This window comes from Melanerpes formicivorus, unplaced genomic scaffold, assembly GCF_026170545.1.
Source record: "Melanerpes formicivorus ecotype bairdi unplaced genomic scaffold, bMelFor1.0.p_v2 SCAF_212, whole genome shotgun sequence".
Taxonomy (NCBI): domain Eukaryota; kingdom Metazoa; phylum Chordata; class Aves; order Piciformes; family Picidae; genus Melanerpes; species Melanerpes formicivorus.
In genome coordinates, this window is record NW_027142564.1 from 404,245 (window position 1) to 427,571 (window position 23,327).

The window sequence follows — 23,327 nt, forward strand, 5'->3', positions numbered from 1 at the left end:
ACCTGGGTACACTGCTGGCTCCTATTCAGATGCTTGTCCATTAGTACCCCCAGGTCCCTTTCTGCCAGACAGCTCTCCAGCCACACTACCTCTGTAGCATTACTTGGGGTTGTTGTGACCCAAGTGCAGGACCTGGCACTTGGCCATCTTGAAGCATGAATATACCCTGCGTGATGACACCAAACCAGGGTGCTTGAACCGTACCTCCTCCCCCCCACAGCCCCCCCGGCAGTGCACAGCAGACCCGACAACAGCTGCATATCACTTTTGAATCCACAAAGCGTTGTCGAGTTCAATTGGCATGTGTGGTGAAGGCACATTATGCCCCAATACTGAATCTTGTCCCAGCATGTGGGCAAGTTCCCCCTCCCTCTAGGAGGGAGACAAAAGCCAAGGCATTAGCCAGGCTTGCACGCACCCAGCGCATGCAGCGCTTGTGCTGACACCAAGTATGGGCATAATTCTAGCTTCACGCTTTCTATAGGCTGAAGCCAGTTGCTTATGAGAATGCCCATTGGTCAAGCCCAGCCTCGAGGAATCTATAAGTATCACCCCAGCTGGTGAACATGTTGCCCCCTCATTTACTTTGTCTCTGTGCTTGCTCGAGAGAGTAACTCTCGAGCTGCAGCCTTTGCCATTGAGCTTATTGTTGTTAGCTTCTGTTATACATGCACGCATACTGGAAGCCTCTGCATTGTTGAAGAAGCCCAGAGGGAGGACCTTCGCAGAGCCTGAGGAGCTCAGCATTGCTACAACCAGTCGTGCCGATCGGAAGAGCCCATCGTGCCACCGGAGGACTGGACCAATCCCCACGGGTAAGATCTGCCCAGTTGCCGGGGAGAAGGGACTTGATCAATACCGAGTGCTGCTCTCTCAGAGCCGCCGAGTGCCGCTCTGAGCCCTGTGAATTCCAGGGAAAACCAGAGCATTGTTCGTGCTTGTATTGCACCGGACCCGGGACCACTACGAGAGTCCTGTTGCTCCTTTAACCTCGGTAAAGAGAATCTGCCGCCTAACGCAGCCGCATTCTCTCCCCGAGGCTGTTTGCATCAGCCCCGAGAACCGCCGTGGTTGGGCCGACCCCCGTAGCTTCGCCTGCTTCCGTCGTTCGAGCCCACCTACCGGCCACCGTCGTCCCGCCCTGCCGTGCGAGCCGACTTCTGAGGGCCGACCCCACGGACCGACCCCGACCAGGACCGATCCCTGTTGTCTGAAGGGGATTGAATATTGTCCACGTGCTTTCCACCCACTAGCACTCAGTTCAAAGTATCCGCGTCTAGCAGAGTAAGCGCTGACGCATAGAAAGATTATAATATTGCTGTATATAGCCAGAAGCCGCCCGCGTCCCGCAGAGTCTCCATCTAGTGGCCAAGCGGCGGAACTGCACCCTTTGTTATATAAATATAGAAAGAGTTTATAGATAGTTCAATTACGTTATAATCATAACACTAAGCCAGTTGTGGAATGTATTTCATGAACGTGCACTAGAACATGTATATAAGTTGGTGATTCATCGGTTATTAATAGTTTGATAATTAATAAAATAATATTTTTCATAATTCATATTTCATATTAATAAATTTAATAACCTCTTCACCACACCCCTTGGCTCTGGCAGTTGCCTCTGCCATCAAGGCCTGTGAGGAGAAACTTGGCTTTGAGGCTTTGAGGTTCTTCTATTGCAAGGACAGTGGTCAGGGCTTGGCCTTTCTGCTTCCTAGACCAAAGGCAAGTTTTTCTGCCGTGTACTTTGCGTTTGTCTCCCTGCAATCATGGCCTCTAACAAGCTGCTCTAACGAGTCCCTGGGGAGCCTTTGTCAGTAACAAGCCTCAGTGAGGCCAATCAGTGCTTCAAGGTACTTTGGAGTTTTCTTCTGACTTGGACTTTTTGAGAAGCTTCTTGGCAGTAGCTTGGCAGAGTCTCCTGGCAGTGCCTAAGGATGATGTAATCAGCCCCAAATACTCCATGGGGCTCATTAAATACTGCTGAACCTCTCATTATTGCCGAGGTTTCTGCAGCTAATTGGAGAGGTTTTTATTGCACAAAGCATCTGATACAAAGTATTTTTAAAGGTACATTTCATTCCTTTTCAGCAGGAGTTGTCTCTTTGCAATCAAACCATAGCAAAACCTGACAAGTTTCTGCCCTGGTCACTGCTCATCCTCACTCCCCACTGCCCCCAGCAGAGCCCAGAGCCACAGGTGAGGGACAGGATCTGCCTTGCCAGGGGCTGGGGGTCAGGGCTTGGCCCTTTGGATCAATGAAACCCTTCCAGGTTTCCTCAGCAGCAGAGCCACCTTTAGCTGCTTGTCGTGACCTGTCAGCACTGCCTCAGTTCTCTGCTCTCACCGCAGCCTGGAGATGCTTCAGTGCCTCCATTGATGCTTCCCTTGCATCCACTCTGTCCTGCTCTAACCAGACCCTGGGGACCCTTTCCCAGTATGCTTCACTGGGACCTATTAAAAGCAGAAGAAACTTCAGAGTTTGAAGATGATTTTGACTTCTGGAGAGGTTTCATCAGCTTCTCAGTCTCTGAAGTTCATGGAATTGACAGCAAAGCCACCAGAGGGCTCCTTTAAAATACCTGGGGTGGTACTTTTGTGCTGAGCCAAGCCAGGCTCCTCGGCTGGAAGGTGTTGCTGGCAAGCAGGCAGTGCTGAAGGAGACAGCTCTGGCCCGGAGATGCTCCTCTACACAGCACAGCAGGGCTAAGGACACTGCCAGAGGATCTCAGGGAGATGAGGAAGGCAGAGAGCTTCAAGCTGTCCAGGACTGGGAGGGTGACTGAGAGCTCACTGGAGGAGAAGTCACTGCAGTCACTGACACTGTGAGGCTGTGTGTGCAGGACACTGCAGCTGTAGCACCTGGAAGCATCTCCATCTCGGCAGCTGATGCTCAGCTGAAGGCTCCTGGAGTGTGCTCACAGAAGGAGGACCAAAGGCCTTCAGTTCCATCCTGTGAGCAGCAGTGAGCAGAGCTGGGTAAGGAGAAGGCTTCACTCCCAGCCCCTCTGCCTTTCTCTCTTCCCTTCAGTGTCTCTGCAGCACTGCAGAGCTGCTGCCTGTTTCTCCACCTCTCCATGGGACTCTCATTCCCTGGGTTTGGGCTGTTCACCACTTCCTTTTCTGACACCAGAGGAATCTTCATGGCAATTCTGGGTCTCTGCTGCATTTGAAGCTGTGATGAACTCTGCCATGGGTTGGTAGTGATGGGACTGAGCTGATCCATTCCTCCTGCAGCTCAGGGACAGGGGTTACAATGAGGCTGAGAGAAGTGTGCCCTAACTTGTCACTACCTTTCCCTCCTTGGACAAGTCTCCATGGCCACAGGCAGCAGATGGCCAACAGCAGCTCCATCACCCACTTCCTCCTCCTGCCATTCTCAGGCACAAGGCAGCTGCAGCTCCTGCACTTCTGCCTCTTCCTGGCCATCTACCTGGCTGCCCTGCTGGGCAATGGCCTCATCATCATCACCATAGCCTGGGACCACCACCTCCACACCCCCATGTACTTCTTCCTCCTCAACCTTGCCCTCCTTGACCTGGGTGCCATCTCCACCACTGTGCCCAAATCCATGGCCAATTCCCTTTGGGACACCAGGGACATCTCCTATGCAGGATGTGTACTTCAGCTCTTCTTTTTTGTATTCCTAATTGCTGCAGAGTATTTTCTCCTCACCACCATGTCTTACGATCGCTGCGTTGCCATCTGCAGACCCCTGCACTATGAGACCCTCCTGGGCAGCAGAGTTTGTCTCCACCTGGCAGCAGCTGTCTGGGCCTCTGGCTTTCTCTATGCTCTGCTGCACACAGCCAATACATTTTCCCTGCCCCTCTGCCAGGGCAATGCTGTGGACCAGTTCTTCTGTGAAATCCCCCAGATCCTCAAGCTCTCCTGCTCCACCTCCCACCTCAGGGAACTTTGGCTTCTTGTGGTCGGTGTCTGTTTTGCATTTGTCTTTTTTGTGTTGATTGTGGTGTCCTATGTGCAGATCTTCAGGACAGTGCTGAGGATCCCCTCTCAGCAGGGACGCCACAAAGCCTTTGCCACCTGCCTCCCTCACCTGGCTGTGGTCTCTCTATTCATCAGCACTGGCATCTTTGGAAACCTGAAGCCCTCCTCCATCTCCTCCCCATCCCTAGACCTGGTGGTGTCAGTTCTGTACTCAGTGGTGCCTCCAGCAGTGAACCCTCTCATCTACAGCCTGAGGAACCAGGAGCTCAAGGCTGCCCTGAGCAAACTGATCACTGGATGGTTTCAGAAGGAATAAACTCTTCTGCAGAGCAGTTCTGATGTCCCTCAGTGCAGGCCCAGCCTGACTTCTGTAATTATTAGTGGTGGTGTTTTACTCTTTATCAAACTGTCATCCCTTTTCTAACACAATCTCTGCTTTACTGACCAAGAGTTTGTTCAGCAGTACCTCTGCTCTTTCTTTGATTTGTTAAAAAAATAAAGAACCTTTCATTAATATTTTGCTTCCTGAGATCCTTCTCCAGGACTTCTCCAGGGCTTTTCAGCCAGGTGCTGTGCAGATTTGGGGGAGGAAAGAGTCCCAGAACAGCAGCACAGCCAGGGAGCACCAGCACCTGGACTTCCAGGGCTGTTCTCTTTCCACTTCCAGCCTCTTCTGGGTCAGTGCAAGGCCTGAGTGCTGTGGCAGCTTGGTCATTGTTCTGCTGTATACCAGTCATAGTATCATAGTATCAGTCAGGGTTGGAAGGGACCACAAGGATCATCTAGTTCCAACCCCCCTGCCATGGGCAGGGACACCCCACACAAGATCAGGCTGGACAGAGCCTTGTCCAGCCTGATCTTAAACACCTCCAGGGATGGGGCCTCAACCACCTCCCTGGACAACCCATTCCAGGGCTTTACTACTCTCATGGTGAAGAGCCTCATCCTCACATCCAGCCTGAATCTCATCACCTCCAGCTTCATTCCATTCCCCCTAGTCCTATCACTACCTGAGATCCTGAGCAGTCCTTCCCCAGCCTTCCTGTAGGCCCCCTTCAGATACTGGAAGGCCACAATTAGGTCACCTGGGAGCCTTCTCTTCTGCAGACTGAACAGCCCCAACTCCTTCAGTCTGTCCTCACAGGAGAGGTGCTCCAGCCCTCTGATCATCCTTGTGGCCATTCTCTGGACACGTTCCAGCATGTCCATATCCCTCTTGTAGTAGGGGCTCCAGAACTGGATGCAGTACTCCAGGTGGTGTCTCCCCAGAGGTGAGTAGAGGGGGAGGATCACCTCCCTTGACCTGCTGGCCACACTTCTCCTGATGCAGCCCAGGATCTGATTGGCTTTGCAGGCTGCAAGTGCACACTGAGAGCTCATGTTGAGCTCTGGTTCCAGCCTTCTTAGTTGTGTGCCATGGCATTTCAAAGGAGCTCCATGTAATATAGATATGGTTTGTAATAAATAGGCATTAATTTTTAAAAGTATTCCTTAGATAATGAAACGTCTATTTCCTTCTTAGACATTGACTAGAAAAATTAAAAAATACAAAAAGAAAAAAAGTAAAATTAAAAAACAAAAACCAAACAAAAAAATTACAAATTAGATAAAAAAACATAAAAAAACATAATGACAAAAAAATTAGATACAAAAAATAAAGTACAAAACAACAAAATAATAACAATAATAATAAAAAAACAAATTAAAAAAGGAATATAATAAAAACCATAAATAATAAATAATCAAACAGAATAATAATAAAAAAACAAAAAACCCAACAAAATAAGGATTACTAAAAAAAAATAACTATAAACAAAACCTGTGAGGATTAATAGCAAAAAAAAAAAAGGATTATTAAAATAGGGATTACTAGATTAAAACAAAATATATATATATATAAAAAAAATTAAAAATAAGGACAAAAAATTAAATGCAAAAAAGGGTTTAAAAAATAATAAAAATGGGAAAAACTAAAACAAAAATATATTAAAATTAAATTAAAAAAATAAAAAGTTAGATTACATAATAAAATAACATAAAAAATAATTCATACATATTCAATTATATTAAATAAAAATCAAGGCATAAATAAATAAATAAATAATAGATAAAGAAAATAAAATTACCCCCAAAAAATTTTAAAAATTATAGACCAAAAAATACATATAATGACAAAAGAAAAATATTTAAAAGGCATATTAAAAAATTAGTTAAATTAAAAATTAGATTTAAAAAATTAAATTAAAAATTATTTTAAAAATTAAAAAATAAAAATAACAATAAAAATAAAAAATATATAAAATGTAAAATTAAAATTAGATTTAAAAAATAAAATAAAATAACAAAAACATGACAAAATTTAAAAATAAATTAATTGATTACATAAAAAAAATTTTAGAAATTGTTTATTTTTTTTTAAATTGCAATAAAAATATTACAATTTTTTAAAAAATAGATAAAAAAACTTTAAAAAATTAATTAAAATATTTTTTAAAAAAATATAAGATCAAAAATAAAAAAGAAAAAAGAAAATTTAAATATAAAATTGGATTAAAAAATAAATGTATTTTAAAAATATTTTTTAAAATATTAAAATTAAGAAAAAATACAAGAAATTAAAAAAAATAAATTAAATTAAATTAAATTAAATTAAATTAAATTAAATTAAATTAAAATTATATTAAATTAAATTAAAATAAAAAAATTAAAAAGAATATTTTTAAAAGAAAAAAGTAGCTACAAATATGTCAAGGAAAAAAAATAACAAAAAAAAGAAGAGGATCCATATTGTATAGCTAAGGGGGTTTAGTGATAGCAGCCAGAGATAACTAACTGCACGTCAGCTGCAATCACCGCAATAAACAACAGCAGGAGAATCAAGAATAGGAAGGAACAGCATTTCCCATGCAGCCGAACATCCATCACAATAACTGTTAGGATAATCTGGGATCAAAAGCATCGATCAGAAGAAAGTACCAAAACCATCAGACATCTGCATTAGGACTGAACATTATGGTGGTTTGATTGTTGTGTGATTAGAGGAAATGTTCACATGGATTTATTTGGCACTTCACCGGTTTGCCATAACCTTAGATAGTTAAAGGGGAAGTCAAAATTAATTGTAACACAACATATATTTTCATCTTAGGTAAAATACAACAATCGTGCTGGAGATGCTCTGCTCCATGCCCTGCCCTGCTACCCAGCTCACACTGCCAGCTCTGTAGTTTCCTGGATCCTCCTTTCTTCCTTTCTTGGAGCTGGATGTCACATTTGCTCCTCTCCAATGCCCTGGGACCTCCCCAGTGAACCAGGACTCCTGGTCAACAATGGATAGTGGCTTGGCCACAGAGATGTTAAGTCCCTTCCTCATCCTCATAGCCTCTGGTGGACTCTCTCCAGCAGATCTCTTGACCTGGGGAGCCCCAAACTGCAGGGATCCAGTTTGGACAGGGAGGGCCCAGTCTGTGCTGGGAGAGGATTAGGGTTTCAGAGTGTCCTGGTATAAGGCCCAGTGTTACTGGGAGAGACCATGGGGTCAGCTTTTACAGGGAGGTGTCCAAGACTTTACTAGGAGGCACCAGGGGCTCCTGTTAGTACTGGGAGAGACCTCAGTCTGTACTGGGAGTGGGACAGGGGTGCAAGTTAGTAGTGGGAGAGAGCCAAGTCTGAACTGGGAGGGGCAAAAGCAAAGCAGTTTGGGTTCACACGTGGCCCAGTCTAGACTGGGAGGGGACCATGAGATCTGATTTCTACAAGAAGAGGTTGCAGAGTGAACTGGAATGGATCCAGTTTGTGCTGGGAGAGAGCACAGTGTGTGCTGTCAGGAGGGCTGTGGATGCATTCTGCACTGGGATGGAGTTCAGTCTGTCCTGCATCCATTTTGCACTTCGAGAGATCCAGATGGTGCTGAGAGGGGGTGAGGGGATCCAGTTGTACTTCATTGAGGCCCAATCTGTATTGGGATCATAGAATCATAGAATGGTTTGGGTTGAAAGGGACCTCCAAAAGTCATCCAGTACAACCTCCTGCAGTCAGCAAAGGACATCCTCAACTAGATCAGGCTGCCCACAGCCCTGTCCAGCCTGACTTTGAATATCTGCAGAGAAAGAGCTGCAACCACCTCCTTGGGCAACCTGTTGCTGTGTTCCACCACCCTCATGATAAAAAACTTCTTCACATCCAATCTAAATCTGCTCTGCTTTATTTTGATGCCATTGCCTCTGTCCCTGTCCCTGCAGGCATTTGCTGCAGGACCCTGCTCTTGCTCTTGTTGAACCTCATGAGGGTCACCTGGGCACCACCTCTCCAGCTTGTCCAGGGCCCTCTGGAGGCCATCCTGTCCATCTGGCATATCAACAGCAGCACTCAGCTTGGTGCCATCGGCACACTTGCTGGTGGTATCTCCATCCCTCTGTCTATAGCACTGATAAAAATATGAAACAGCACAGGATGGGATGAGTGGAATCAGTTTGTACTGGGACAGGGCTGGGGATGATCTTGGAGATGTTAATGGGAGCCAGTTTGAAATGGGAGATGGCCCAGACTGGACTCTGATGTGATTAGGTATGGAGTTGTGACTGTGACAGGGCCCAGTCTGCACTGGGAGTGCATAAAGAGATTGAGATTTTGCTGAGAAAAGGCCCAGTGTACATTTGGAGGGATGAAAGGGATCCTGTTTGGACTGGGACAGGGTGCAGACTGTACTGGGAGGGCATGAGGGTGTGAAGTTTCTACTGGGATGGATGCAGATGGTACTGGGAAGGGAGCCAGGGGATACATTCTGTGCTGGGATGGGACACAGTCTGTAGAGGAAGAAGACAATATGAGCTAGCTTGTCCTGGGATGAGGCCACATCCGTACTGGGAGGGGATAAACGATCCATGTTTTGACTGAGTCTATACTGGAAGGGGGTCAGGGTATCCAGTTTGGACTCTGAGTAGGTGCAGTCTGTAATGGGAGGGGGTTGGGGTATGAAGGCATGAGGAGACCTCTTGTTCTGATGGCAGTGCTGCTCTGGAGCCCAGCACTCTCCCACAAGCATCCCTGGCCTATCCTTGCTGGCAATCCCAGCACTGCCACACAGCAGCACAGTGTCCAAGCTGCCAGAGCACTTAGGCCTTGCCCCAGCACAGAGGCTCAGCAGGAGGGGGTGGAAGGGCAGAAAGATCATTTGAGGACCGCCCAAGCTCTGGGGCTGCCTGGCACTGCTGCTGTGCTGGGACTCAGCCCCTCCACCTCTGCACACAGGCACTGTCCTGCAGCTCCACAGAAGCCTGTAGGAAGGAACTCAAAGGAACAACTCCCTGCAGGGTCCTTTATTGTGTTGAACACACAGGGAGCACAGCTCCTCATGTCTGCAGCCTCTGGGTCACCCCAGACAGGACAACACTGAACCAGAAATGGTCTGAAGAAAGACATTTGTGTGGTAACAACATTCTCACAAGGGGAACAGCACCACCAACAGCCAGAGCTTGAGCAGCCAGGCTGGGCTTGCATTGAATGACATCAGAACTGCTCTGCAGGAGAAGACAAAGAGTTTATTGCTTCTGAAACCAGCCATGGATCAGTTGGCTCAGGGCAGCCTTGAGCTCCTGGTTCCTCAGGCTGTAGATGAGAGGGTTCACTGCTGGAGGCACCACTGAGTACAGAACTGACATCCCCAGGTCCAGGGATGGGGAGGAGATAGAGGAGGGTTTCAGGTAGGCAAAGAAGGCAGTGCTGATAAACAGGGAGACCACAGCCAGGTGAGGGAGGCAGGTGGCAAAGGCTTTGTCGTGTACCTGCTGAGAGGGGATCCTCAGCACTGCCCTGCAGATCTGCACATAGGACACCACAATGAACACAAAACAGACAAATAATGAACAGGCACTGGCTGCAATAAGCCAAAGTTCCCTGAGGTAGGATGTGGAGCAGGAGAGCTTGAGGATCTGGGGCACTTCACAGAAGAACTGGTGCACAGCATTGCCCTGGCAGAGGGGCAGGGAAAATGTATTGGCTGTGTGCAGCAGAGCATAGAGAAAGCCACAAGCCCAGACAGCTGCTGCCAGGTGGACACAAACTCTGCTGCCCAGGAGGGTCTCATAGTGCAGGGGTCTGCAGATGGCAACATAGCGATCGTAGGACATGGTGGTGAGGAGAAAATACTCTGCATCAATTAGGAACATGAAAAAGAAGACCTGGAGAACACATCCTGCATAGGAGATGTCCCTGGTGTCCCTCAGAGAATTGACGATGGATTTAGGCACAGTGGTGGAGATGGCACCCAGGTCAAGGAGGGCAAGGTTGAGGAGGAAGAAGTACATGGGGGTGTGGAGGTGGTGGTCCCAGGCTATGGTGGTGATGATGAGGCCATTGCCCAGCAGGGCAGCCAGGTAGATGGCCAGGAAGAGGCAGAAGTGCAGGAGCTGCAGCTGCCTTGTGCCTGGGAATGGCAGGAGGAGGAAGTGGGTGATGGAGCTGCTGTTGGACATTTGCTGCCTCTGGCCATGGAGCAAAACAGCTGAGATCAGAAGAGAAGAGAGAGAATTGTTATGGTACAGCTCCACTGATTCCAGATATTTATCCAATGAATTTGTTTAGAATAATCTTTTCTTTTCCTTTTTACACCCAAGAGTGATCTATTTATTTTGTTTCTACTTTTCTGCTCAAAATCTGTAACTAAATTTCAAAGGCATTGCCTAAAACCACTACACCCATGGAGAGGTGGAGAAACAGGGAGCAGGCCTGCAGTGCTGCAGAGACACTGAAGGGAAGAGAGAAAGGCAGAGAGGCTGGGGGTGAAGTCTTCTCCTTACCCAGCTCTGCTCACTGCTGCTCACAGGATGGAACTGAAGGGCTTTGGTCCTCCTTCTGTGTGCACACTCCAGGAGCCTTCAGTTGAGCTTCAGCTGCCGAGATGGAGATGCTTCCAGGAGCTACAGCTGCAGTGTCCTGCACCTACAGCCTTAATCTGTCAGTGAATGTAGCAACTTCTACTCCACGGAGCTCTCACCGTCCTCTCAGTCCTGGCCACCTTGAAGCTCTCTCTGCCTTCCTCATCTCCCTGAGATCCTCTGGCAGTGTCCTCAGCCCTGCTGTGCTGTGCAGAGGACCTGCTCCTGGCCAGAGCTGTCTCCTGCAGCACTGCCTCCTTGCCAGCAGCTCCCTCCAGCCCAGGAGTCTGGCCCAATAGGGCAGCAGACAACCAGCCCAAGGTGTTTTAATAACTCCTCTGTTGGCTTTGGTGCCCAGTAAACCCCAGGGACTGAGAGGAAGCTGATGAAACTTCTCCAGGAGTCAAAGTCAGATTCAAACCCTGAAGTTTCTTCTACTGTTAATGGGTCCCAGTGAAGCATACTGGGAAAGGGTCCCCGGGGTCTGTTCAGAGCAGAAGGAGACAGTGGATGCAAGGGAAGCACCACAGGAGGCACTGAAGCATCTCCAGGCTCTGCTGAGAGCAGAGAAGTGAGGCAATGCTGACAGGTCAGGTGGCTCTGCTGCTGAGGAAACCTGGAGGAGTTTCCTTGATCCAAAGGGCCAAGCCCTGACCCCCCAGACCCTGGCAAGGCAGATCCTGTCCCTCACCTCTGGCTCAGGTCTCTGATTCACCCTGTGAAATCATTTTTATCAGATGCTTTGTGCAATAAAATCCTCTCCAATTAGCTGCAAAAACCTTGGCAATAATTAGAGGTTCAGCAGTATTTTAATGAACCCCATGGAGTATTTGGGGCTGATTACATCATCCTTAGGTACTGCCAGGAGACTCTACCAAGGTACTGCCAAGAAGCCTCTCAAGAAGTCCAAGTCAGAAGAAAACTCCAAAGTACCTTGAAGCCCTGATTGGCCTCACTGAGGCTTGTTACTGACAAAGGCTCCCCAGGGACTCGTTAGAGCAGCTTGTTAGAGGCCAGGATTGCAGGGAGACAAAGGCAAAGTCCAGGGCAGAAAAACTTGCTTTTGATCTAGGAAGCAGAAAGGCCAAGCCCTGACCACTGCCCTTGGAATAGAAGAACCTCAAAGCCTCTCCTTCACTGTCTCATGCCTGCAGCTCTTCTTCAGGCTGCTGACACCAGTCTTGGTTCCCCATCCAGCTCTCCCCCTGCCATTTCCATCCTTTCCCTGACCTGTCTCAGATCTCCCTGCCATTGCCTAACAGCTCTGGATGGCCTCATGCATAGCAGCTCTGCCCTTTGAGGGACATTGCTTTGTCATCTTCACTCTGAAACTTCCAAGCTGCACTTTGTGAAGGTTTTGGTGTCTCTCCACTCTCCAGAAGAGCTCCACCCTCTCTGAAACCACCCTTGAGACATGTGCACACTGCTGTGGCAGTGCCCTGCGCCTCCATTCAGCAGGCTGAAGCAGCCCAGGTCCCTCAGCCTCTCCACAGAGATGCCAACCCCCATCCTGTCAGATCTCCTCTGTAGTCTCTCCAGTTCCTCCCTTCTCCATCAGACTGCAGAGGCCAACACCCAGACACCAAGCATCCAGATGTGGCCACAGCAATGCTGAGACTGAGGGAGGACAACTCCTGTGCCTGGGTGGCCACACTCCTCCTGCCACAGCCCAGCTGCAGTTAGCCTTCTTCACTCTGTGCAGGGTTTGCTTCATCCCAGGGCATTGGGAATGGTTCCTCCCAGACCCTGTGATGCCTTTCTGACTGGGCAAGTGGGGCGGTTTGGACCTGTCTGGGGGCTTAATGCCCACCAAAGCCACTCTATCACTCCTCTTCTTAGATGGACAGGGGAGAAGGGAAAGATAACAAAAGGCAGTGTATGATAGAAGAAATTTAACACTAACAATAGGCACAAGCAATAGACCACACAGGGTGAAGCAGAGGGAAAAGTGAATCTCTACAGACCAGCAGCACAGGGGTGTTGGTCTCAGGCAGCAGGGCTCTGTGCAGAGTGGTTCTTCTGGAGGACAAACTCCAAGGACCAATCTCCTTCCCACTTTGCAATTATAGCTGAGCTGGCCACCCTTGGCATGGAGCACACCTTTGGCCACTTCGGGTCAGCTGGCCTAGCTGTGTACCCTCCCAAGATCTTGCCTCCCCCCCCAGCCCAGGATACCCTTGGGGCAGGGAAATGTTGGAAAAACACAGCCTGAGTGCTCAGCTGAGCAGCAGCCAAAACTCTGCTGTGTTACCAACATCCAGCCTCAGTCCTGCAAAACACAGCACTAGCAGGATGCTCAGAAGAGAATTAACTCCAGCTCAGCCCAAACCCAGTACAATCTCCACCCCTTATTCCTACTCCAAAACCCCAGTGGCTGACCTCAGGTTTCACCTGATGTCTTCTGTCAGAGACTCCAAGTGCTCCATGTTCCCTGGCTGCAGTGTAGAGGATATTTTGCACCAATGGTGCCATTCAGATAGGCCCAAGTGCCACTGCACAGCTCCCTCCTGTTTGATCTGCTCATAGCCTTGTTGCTCACTGCCCCACTCACAATGATTCTGCTTTCAGGTCACTCGATAGAGAGTGCTCAAAAGCTGACTGCAGCCTGGGACATGCATTCTGCAGGGCCCCACAAGGCCTAGGACAGACTGTGTCTCCTTCTTGTTGGATGGTAGAGACATGGTTGCTATCCTGTTGACCATGTCCATAGGTACATGACAGCATCCAGCCTGCCATTTTCTTCCTTCAGAAGTATCTGAATATTTTTTTCTCCCTTCTCCAACACTTCTTCTGCCTTGTGGCCCCACACAATGATGTCATGGATGTTCAGGGGCATCAGCCTTCCCAGTGCAGTCTGGATTAGTCCATGACAAATGGTGGAGCTCTGCTTCCACCCCTGGGGCAGTCGATTCCAGGTGTATTGCACAGCCCTCCAGGTGACAGCAAACTGTGGCCTGCACTCTGCTGCCAATGGAATTGAGAAGGCAGCATTGGCAATGTTGATTGTAGAGAACCCCTTGGCTGGCTTGGACTCCAGCTCATCCTGGAGCTCCAGCATGTCTGGCACAGCAGCACTCAGTGGTGCTGTCACTTCATTCAGGCCTCAATAGTCCACTATTAATCTCCACTCTCTGTCAGGTTTCTGCACTGCCCAGCTGGGACAGTTGAAAGGCAAATGTGACTTGCTGGTCACTCCCTGGATCTCCAGCTGGTGAATCAGTTCATGAATAGGAGCCAGAGAGTCTTGGTTTGTGTGATATTGCTCCCAGTGCACAGTCCTGGTAGCACCTGGCAGCTGTTCTTCTTCCACCTGCAGTAGTCCCACAAGGAAGGGATTCTCTGCAAGGCTGGCAGAGCAGACAGCTCTCTGATCTTCTTTGTATTCACCATGGCCACACCAAAAGCCCATTGAGAGCCCTTTGGGTCCTTGAAGTAGCCTCTCTTGAGGTGTTCTGCACTAAGAATGCAAGGGGCCTCTGGGCCAGGCACAATGGGATGTTTTTCTCACTTATTCCCTCTTAGGCTCACGTCAGCTCCTAGTACAGACAGCTGCTGGCAGCCTCCTGTCACTCCAGAAATCCAGATGGATCCAGTGCCTTTGTGCCATGATGGCATCAATGTGCACTGTGCCCCTGTGTCTGCCAACACCTTCTGTTCCTGTGGCTTTGATGTGCCAGGCCGTCGAACCTACACAGCACACTGCCATCCCTTTCCTCCTCCTGGCCAAGGGCAGGGACCCTCTATTCCTGGTCTGCATCAGAGTATTCACTGTCTGATCCTGGTCTATCCAAAGGACTCCAAACTCATCTGGATTATGCAGGAAAAGAGGGTGAGCCAATACTGAGCTGGGCCCTGGGGTTGCTTAGTCTGGAGAAGAGGAGACTCAGGTGTGACCTTATTGCTCTCTACAACTACCTTAAGGGAGGTTGTAGACAGGCACAGGTTGGTCTCTTCTCCCAGGCAAACACACCAGAACAAGAGGACACAGTCTCAGGCTGCACCAGGGGAGGTTTAGGCTGGAGATTAGGAGAAAGTTTTACAGAGAGAGTGATTGCCCATTGGAATGGGCTGCCTGAGGAGGTGGTGGAGTCACCATCACTGGAGGTGTTCAGAAGGAGACTTGATAGGGTGCTTGGTTGCATGGTTGAGTTGATTAGGTGGTGTTGGATGATAGGTTGGACATGATCTTGAAGGTCTCTTCCAACCTGGTCTAGTCTAGTCTGGTCTAGTCTAGTCTAGTCTATTCTATTCCTGAGATGCTGGGATGAGGGGGTGGACACAATGGAGCTGGATAGGAGGGAGGTGAATCTTTTAGGCTCTCTGACTCACAATGCCAGCGTGGACAAAGAGTTAGCCAAACTCAATGGAACACACACTCTCTGGTCCCGGATCCTCAATGCCATCAAGAGCCTGTACCACTCAATAGATGACCTGCCCTGGCCAGTTAGAGCTGAACGGCTCAGCAAAGGCAGCACAGCCACAGAAGGAGGGGGGAAGGGGAAGGGGAAGGAAAGGGGTGGTGGTGGTGGGAGAACTCCGCTGAATTCCCAGCAGCTGCCTTTTTTTTTTACAGCTTCCAGCCAAAGTGTAGTTTTCCTGGAAGGCAGGAATATTTCAGTGGGTGGTGATATCAGAGATTTGAGCTGAATTGTTGCTGGTTTTGAGCCTGAAATTTGAGATGCTTAGAGTGGAGGCCATTGCTTCTTCTCCGGTCCATACTGCTGGGTGTTGGTGTGTAAGGCTCTTAGCACACCACTTAGAGCAGCATTTCTTAAAGCACACAAAAGTATCTGGCAATCAGTATTTCTCATTTTCTTCTCTAAGTTAGGCATTGCCTTGATTTTTCTGATCTTTCTTTCTTAGCCATTGTCCCCAAGCTAAGTTCTGATCTTTTAACCTAGGATGTCCCTTCTGTCCAGAATCAAAACACGTTGGAGAACTCTTGAGAGTTGCAGCAGGGGGGTCTAGCGACGGGCTGCTGGTTTTGTTGGAGAGACACCATCGACTGCAGCTCCAGGGGGGCAGGCAGGCTTAGTGGCCACGGTGGTGGAGGGGGAAGGGGCGTGTAGATGTCAAAGAAGAGTTCTGTTCTGGTGAAATGCTCTTAATCACTGCTGAATTTGCCTTAGGATCTTCTGCTAGTTGGTCTAAAGAATATTTAACCAATCTCCACATTGTAAAGGAAGACTTAGCAACTTTGCTTACTTCTGCTGCCCTGAACATAGCCATCTCTCCCTGCTCCCCTGTCCTTTCATCACACATTGTTGCTCTTTTTGTCAAGATATGCATAATGACTCCCAGTATTGATTTCTACTCTTTTGTTATTTGATTACCTGTTATGTATTCATCAAAAGGAGGCACCAACCCCTGGGGAGGCTCCAACCACCCAATTTCCCTGACTGCTCAACTCTGTCACTGCAGAGCTGCTTCTCTTCTAGGGCACCAACCCTTTTTTCTTCTTTTTGCTTCAGAGCCCCTTGCACCTTTATCTCTGGCGTGCCTCACCTTATCGTAGACATAGAGCATGTCTATAATCTCCAATAAAATTAACGACTCATTATCAGATGTACCTCGCCTTATCTTAGACATATAGCACATCTATAATCTCCAATATAATTAACTACTCGTTATCAGGTGTACCTCGCCTTGTCTTAGACGTATAGCACATCCATAACGTCCGGCGAATCAGGGAATGTCACCGACATAAAGGCAGACAGATTAATCTCACGGAGACTAATCCAATAGCCACCATTAGTGGCACTGACAAACAGGAGCATCTCCACAGTCCTTAAAAGCGAAATGTCTTCTTGATGGTGCAAGTGAGAGTCATAATGAATAGTTGGTCGAGGCAAACGTTCGGGGTCACCATTGGTAATAGTTTAGATGTTTTAATTACCTCGAGCAATGCTTCCAGGACAGGATGTAAGCAGGCAAAGACATTTATTACGTTGCACAGCAAGGTTCTCTGGTCTATCAGCAGGCACAGGTGTCCCATCTCAACTGGTCATTCTCTACTGGCATGCCTGTCATTAAGGCGTTGTGGTGGTTTGAGCCTTAACTGGGGCTTAAAAGCTCAGATGGGGGCAAGGCTGAGAATCCCCTTCCCCAACAGAGAGAGCAAATCCACCAAGAAATAATTTGGGTTCAGCTTGGAAATAGAGAGGCAAAGGATTTTTCTTTAAACAGTATATACATATATATATATATATATATATATATATATATATATATATTTGTGTAACAATGGCAGGCAGGGTTCAGAAAGGTAAGGAACAAGGATGGATGGGAGAAGGAGAGGAAAAGGAAAAAAAAATTATGAGATATAGAACCAGTCCTTTGCAGAGTGTGGAAGCAGCAGGAAAGAGAGCAAAGTCTGCACCAACCATTTTTTCCTCTGTGCTTCTTTTTCCTCAGGCACCAACCATTTTCCTCTCTGCTCTTGCTATCTTTCGAACACCAACACATTTTTCTGTGCACTTCTTTGTTCTTGGGCACCAAACATTTTTCCCTCTGCACTTCTTTTCTCTCAGGCACCAACCCTTTTATTCCCTGCACTTCTTTCTTCTCAGGCAGCAACAATTTTTTCTCTGTGCTTCTTTTTTTCTTGGGCACCAAACCTTTTGTCCTCTGCCCTTCTTTTCCCTCGGGCACCAACAGTTTCTTCCTCTGTACTTCTGTTTCCTCAGGCACCAACCCTTTTTTCCTCTGCACTTCTTCTCACTCGGGCACCAACCCTTTGTTTCTCTTTGCTTTTTATCTCTTGGGCACAAACACATTTTTCTCCATACTTCTTTTTCCTTGGGCACCAACAATTTTGTTCTCTGTCCTTGGTTTCTTTCAGGTACCATCACATTTTTCTCTGCACTTCTTTTTCTCTCAGGCACCAACCCTATTTTTCAATGCACTTCTTTTTTCTCGGCCACCAACTCTTTTTTTCTCTGAGCTTCTTATTTGTCAGGCACAAACTATTTTATTCTCTGCTCCTTTTTCTCAGACACCAATCATTTTTTTTCCTCTGTACTTCTTTTCTCTCATGCAGCAATGCTCTTTTTTCTCTGCACTTCTTTTTTCTTGGACACCAAGTCTTTTTTTCCCTGCACTTCTCTTTTCTTGGGCACTGACCCTATAATTCTCTGCACTTCTTTTTTTGTGGACACCAACCCTTTTTTCCTCTAGGCTTCTTTTTCATCATGCACTAACCCTTTTTCCCTGTGCTGCTTTTTCTTGGGCACCAACCCTTTTTCTCTCTGAGAGTCTTATTTTTGTGCACAGACCTTTTTTTGCTCTGTGCTTCTTATTTCTTGGGCACCAACAATTTTATTCTCTGCTCTTGTTTTCTTTCAGCACCAACACATTTTTCTCTGTACTACTTTTTTCTTGTGCACCATCCCTTTTTTCTCTGCACTTCTTACTTCTTGGGCACCAACTATTTTATTCTCTGTCCTTTTTCCTCAGGCACTCACAGTTTTATTCCCTGCACTTCTCTTTTCTCAGTCACCAACCCTTTTATTCTCTGTGCTTCTTTCTTCTCAGGCACTGAACATTTATTTTCTCCATTTCTTTTTTCTCAGGCATCAACCTTTTTTTCTCTTCACTTTCTATCTCTTGGGCACCAAGACATTTTTCTTCTGCTCTTTTGCCCCAGAGCTGGAAACACAGCCCCAGCATCTGCAGCATTTGGACTGGACATGGACTGATCCAGACTGTGCTGGAACAGAGTGGAGCTGCAGAGCACCTGCAGTGAGCAGCCCTCTGGGTACTGCAAAGCAACCTCCTGTGGAGTGAGAATGGACAGTGCCTGAGGTGTGCTGCTGATTGCTGCTGGGCATGGTGCAGGTGGCACAGAATGAGGGCTTGGGAATATCAAAGGTTAAGTTGAAAGTTTGCTGCCATTACTCCACACCATCCTGCCTCATGCCACCTTCACAGGGACAGTGCTGGCTGGAGCAAAGTACTACAGGGCTTGAAGTTCAGATTGCAACTTGACAGACTTCCTGTTCTGGTTGCTGCTGTTGGGTTCTGACTCTCAGGTGCTGGCTCTTTGCTGAGGGGGAGGGCTGCAGGGGTTTAACTCCTGGCTGCTGCTGCTGACTGCTGTGCTTCTTTCTGCAAACAGCCTCAGGTCAGTGTGCACTATGTGACCTCATCTGGATTCAGCTCTGTTGATGTTGTCTCAAGTCCTTATCTCAACCCAGAGGGTTTTTTGATTTGGGGGTGTGTGTTATTTTACCTTCACTTCTGTTTTGGGAGGAAGAAGCAGATTAACCTCTTCTCAACTCTTCAACTTGTTCCAGCCCCACAGTGGAAAGCCAACAGAAGCTTTCTGAGTTCTTCCAAAGATCTCCATGAGCTTCCCCCTACACCCTTCAAAGATCCCAAAAGTCAGTCCCAGGACCATTCAAATCCCAAACACCTAAGATCACCTGAAAGCCCCTGAAGAATGCCTCTGAGATGCCCCTCAAGACTCCTCTGAGAGCCTCATTTTCCCCTCCTTGAACTGGGCACACAGCTCCACCCCATCCCTTGGGAGCAAATGCCCCCAAAATTTGGGCATTGAGGCAGGGATATCTGAAATAAAAGCAAAGAGACAGGATTTGGGTAACTTTTGGGTTTTATTGAGACAATTGGTCAATGGACAGAGGATTTCTTACCCCAGGGAGACACAAAGCATAAGGGAAGAACCAGACAGACCCTGGCAAAGCCCTGCCCAGCTCCACTGGGAGCTCCAGCTGTGCCGACTCAACACTGTAATTGTTCTCATTAGCAATAATTGGTGTTCAGAAGGACAGGAGGTGTTTGTTGCTGCTGGTACCCCCAGTCCCTGAGAACCGCAAAGGAAAAAGAGAAGATTTTGATGCTGGAGAGGCCCTCTCAGAGGGGTCACGATTACCCAACAGATTCTAGGTGGAGTTATGCCTCCCCTCCAGTGCAGGCTGCTCTCTGGTGTGGGTGCAGCGGTGCTTGTTGAGGGATCGCTTCTCGCTGAAGCTCTTGCCACAGTCAGCACAGGTGAAACGCTTCTCACCGCTGTGGGTACGGTGGTGGCGAATGAGATTGTCCCTACGGCTGAAGGCCTGGCCGCACGCAGCACATCTGAACGACTTCTCGCCAGTGTGCACACGACGGTGCTCTGTGAGATCGCGCTTCCTGGTGAAGCTCTTGCCGCAGTCGGCACAGCTGTATGGCTTCTCACCATTATGGGTGAGTTGGTGCTGGATGTATAGAGTACTCGTGGTGAAGCTCTTGCTGCACTCAGCACAGGGGAACAGATGCTCTCCGGTGTGGATGCGGCAATGGATGGTGAGAGTGGAGTTGCGTTTGAAGCTCTTGCCGCAGTCCCTGCAGGTGAAGGCCTTCTCACTGCTGTGGGTGAGGTGGTGTTGCATAAGATGAGAGATCTGCCTGAAGCGCTTGCCACAGCTGTCACAAGAGAAAGGCCTCTCTCCAGTGTGAGTGAGGCAGTGCTGGTTGAGACTATAGCGCTGGGTGAAGCTCTGTCTGCAGTCAGCACAGGTGAAAGCTTTCCTCTCCAGTGTGGGTGTGGCGGTGCTGGGTGAGATGACCTCGCTGGGTGAAGCCCTGCCCACAATCGAGACAGAGGAAAGGTTTCTCTCCACTGTGGGTGCGGCGGTGCTGGATGAGCTCAGAGTTCCAGCGGAACCTCTTGCCACAGTCACCACAAACGAAGGGCCGGGTGCCAGGCTGTGGGCAGAGGTGCTTCACTAGCTCTGACCTACCTGGGAAGCTCTGCCCACACTCAGAGCACTGATTCAGCTCTTTGGGTGACACTGAGGGACCTGCTCTGGCTTCAGCCTCCTCCATACATTCCTCCCCCTCATCCTGGTCACCTTCATCATCATTATCCTCCTCGTCATAGTTGTCATTCTCAGCATCATCCTCCATCTTCTCCTCTTTTTCCTCCTCATCCTCCTCTCCCTTGGGACTGCACATTGGCTTCTCTAACTTGATCTCTGGGTGCTGCTTCTCCTCCCAGCTCTTGTCTGGGTCCTTCTGTGAGGGCATGCTGTGGCAGGAAGGGGTCACAGCTCTGCAATAGGCAAGATGGAAGCACCTGAGCCCAGGACCTCAAACCCTCAGATCCTGCCTGGGTCAAGACAGTCCCTGACTCCCAACTCCCAGCTGGAGAAGAGAATACAGAGGGGACCTTAAACCTTCAGTTTCTGCCACAGTGTGGGCTCAGACCTCTAATACCTGTGCTGAGACCCCAGGTTCCTGTGATCAGTGCCCTGAGGTACCCTGGGACTTACAAGTGGTCTTGTCCTATGCTCCTCAAGCCTGGTGGCATTGGAAGGGTGGTTCTTGGCCCAGGCCCACTCCTTTGATCTCCCCTGGCTCAGACAATGGAGGCAGCAGCACTGAACAATGAAAAACCAAACCACCTTCAACTTTCTCCCACCACCATCCACGCCCCAAGCCCAAACATCACCTCCTGCTCACAACTCACCTCCAGCAGCCTGGAGCATTCCTCAACTCCCACAACACCTGATGTGCCTCAGAGCTCCTGGAGACGTGAAATATGCTGCACAGGAGGAGGTGGTAGAGGCTGGGAGCTGCCCTGGGGGCCTAGGATCCTGCTGTCAACCCACTCTGGGCTTCTTACCTGTTGGGCTGCTCCAAGGGACAGATCTGCAAACTCTGCTCTTCCCCAGCACACAGGGGCAGGGATGATGGAGAGAGGACTCAGCCCCTGACAGAGAGAAGCAAAGGGCTCAGAGGAGAGCACTGACCTACAAGGGATGGCTCAGCACTGCCCAGGACCAGGCAGCACAGCTCAGCCTTGCTGGGGGCATCTCCCAAGCCCAGCAGCACAGCCACAGCACACAGCCAGGGCTGATCAAGATGGGAGGCCTCAACAAGTGCAGACACAGCTCCTGGTCCAGCACACAGTCCCCAGCACACAGCTGCAGGCCAGCACCACAACACAGCTGCCTCCACACAGCCTCTCCCAGGTCTTGCCTAAAGCTTCCTTCCACTGCCTGCCCAGGCCTCTGCTGCCTACAGCTGCATTTGACAGCAGATCTTGCTCTGGACCAAGCTCTCCTCCCAGGCCCTGCCCCCACCACACCCACTCTGTGCTCACCTCTGCCCTGCACACCTCTCTAATGACCACTCCAAACTCCCAGAAGTTCCTAATAGCACCCAGAGAGCCTTTGAAATCTCACTGCTAAGATCCTTGGGGAGGTTTGAAGGAGGTTTTGTGTTCTCAAAATTCTTCAAATATGCCTGAAAAATCACCCAAACATCTTCAGAACTCCTCCAAAACATCTTCAGAAGTCACCAAATCCCTTCAGAACTGCTCAGAAACTCAGCTGGAGTGCACAGAGCCCTGAGGCTGACGCAGATCCTGGGACCAGGAACCTCTAGGGATGGGTTTTGCCCTGGGCTGGGGTTTGGGGTGGGGTCTCTGAGGCTGCCTGTGGGGTTGAGGGGCAAGGAGTATTCCCGGGGTTGGGGAAGGGTTTGTGGGGTTGGGGGTCAGTGGGTCTGGAGGAAGCTCTGGGGGGAGATTGGGAGGAGCCCCTGGGGCTTGGCTTGGGAGCTGCTGGGGTTCTGCTGGGGGTGTCTGTGGGGTACAGCAGCACTCTGTAAGGTTATGGGATGGGGGCTGGGCAGTTGTGGGGGGGCTGTAGGTTTCTGGGGAGGTTTGTGGGGTTGGGGGTGGTCAATCTGGGTTGGGAGGGGAAATCTGTGGGGTTCTGATGGGGGCTGTGGGATTGGATCCCTGGGGGCTAAGGGTTGCAATCAGGATCCTTTGGAGCTCATGGGGGGAAACCTGTGGCTGGGATTGGAATCCACTGGGGCTGGGGGGGGTCTGGGGGGTTCTGGGGCTCTGGAATGTTTGGGGGTTTGATGGGGCCTGGCTGACCCTGGCACACTGGGTAGGGCAGGAGCCACCTGGGCACCACAGGCCCTGATGTGTCCCCAGCTGTGCCCCCACCCAACAGCAGCTGCAGGAGGGGCTGGGGGTGGATCCTCCCCCTCCAGCCAGGACAACAAAAGGCTCAAGGCCAAGGGGGAGAAGCTGAAGCAGAAGCTGGCAACCAGCAGAGTCTGGGGGGGTGGGAGGGGTGTTCTGGGCAGGGGGGCTGTGGGTTTGGGGTGATTCTGACACCTCCTTAACCTCTCTGCCCAGCTCTGCAGAAGGCCCAGCACCAGGGGCAGGCATTGTGCTGCCAGCCCAAGGGCTGAGGCAGGAGCACCCCTGGCTGCTGCCCCAGCACAGCCAGCTGCAGGCACTGGCAGTCTGTGGCAGGAGAAAGCCCTGAACCCCCCAAACAGCCTCCCCCAGCTCCCTGTGCCACCCCAGGCAGCCCATGCTGCACCCTGCCACAAGCAGGAGGAGCCCAAAATGCCCCCAGGGAAACCACAACAGAAGCCTGAGAGCTCAAAATGCCTCCCTGGGACCCTCAGTTACCTCCCTGCACCCCAAAGCTATCCCAAAGGAACCAACAATGGTCCCCAACACCCAGGCAGCAG

General features: G+C 49.4%; 1 pseudogene; it reads right to left on the reverse strand.

Annotated features, from left to right (window-relative positions):
• LOC137457939 (zinc finger protein 585A-like) overlaps positions 1 to 23,327 on the reverse strand; it is a 132,997-nt pseudogene that overhangs the window by 94,475 nt on the left and 15,195 nt on the right.